The sequence below is a fragment of the Sesamum indicum genome, unplaced genomic scaffold, assembly GCF_000512975.1.
Source record: "Sesamum indicum cultivar Zhongzhi No. 13 unplaced genomic scaffold, S_indicum_v1.0 C03533, whole genome shotgun sequence".
Taxonomy (NCBI): Eukaryota; Viridiplantae; Streptophyta; class Magnoliopsida; order Lamiales; family Pedaliaceae; genus Sesamum; species Sesamum indicum.
Window position 1 is genome coordinate 1 of NW_011631432.1, and position 511 is coordinate 511.

General features: G+C 39.7%; 1 long non-coding RNA gene across 1 annotated transcript; it reads left to right on the forward strand.

Moving 5' to 3' along the window:
- The first annotated feature begins 51 nt into the window (after window positions 1–51).
- Window positions 52–400, forward strand: LOC105155336. Its single transcript, XR_847295.1, has 2 exons — window positions 52–155; window positions 332–400. It is a non-coding gene; the product is annotated as an uncharacterized LOC105155336 (long non-coding RNA).
- Window positions 401–511: the final 111 nt, after the last annotated feature.

Below are 511 nucleotides of genomic sequence, written 5' to 3' on the forward strand. Positions count from 1 at the left end.
GTTTATTATATTGTGATGTGATTGTCTCACCAAAAATGAGAGCGGGAACGGCAAAACTCCACTATAAATGCAGCAGCAGTCCTGGCGTAGTCGTAAGCTGGGCAATATCTTCTATACTTGGAGTTCTTACCACCTGATTTCTTCACTCCCACACAGTAACTCTCTCTCTCTCTCTCTCTCTCTCTCTCTCTCACACACACACACACACACACACACACACTAATTGAACTTGCTGTTTCATTTCATGGATGGTCTTGAGGATCATCTTCATTATGTCCTAAGGATGGATTTACCTTCATTATGTTTTTGAGGGTTTTACATGTTGCAACAGTTGGTGTTTGCAATGAGTGCAATGAAAGACCTGACAGCGACTAACAAATCAATTGACAAAGGTTTGTTGCAAACAACAGAGTTGTACGAGGTAGGGGCACTCTTTTGTTGATGTTCTTGAAACCCTTCTTCTCTTTCTACAATAAAACTAATTATTAATCGATATATGTTTGTTCAACGA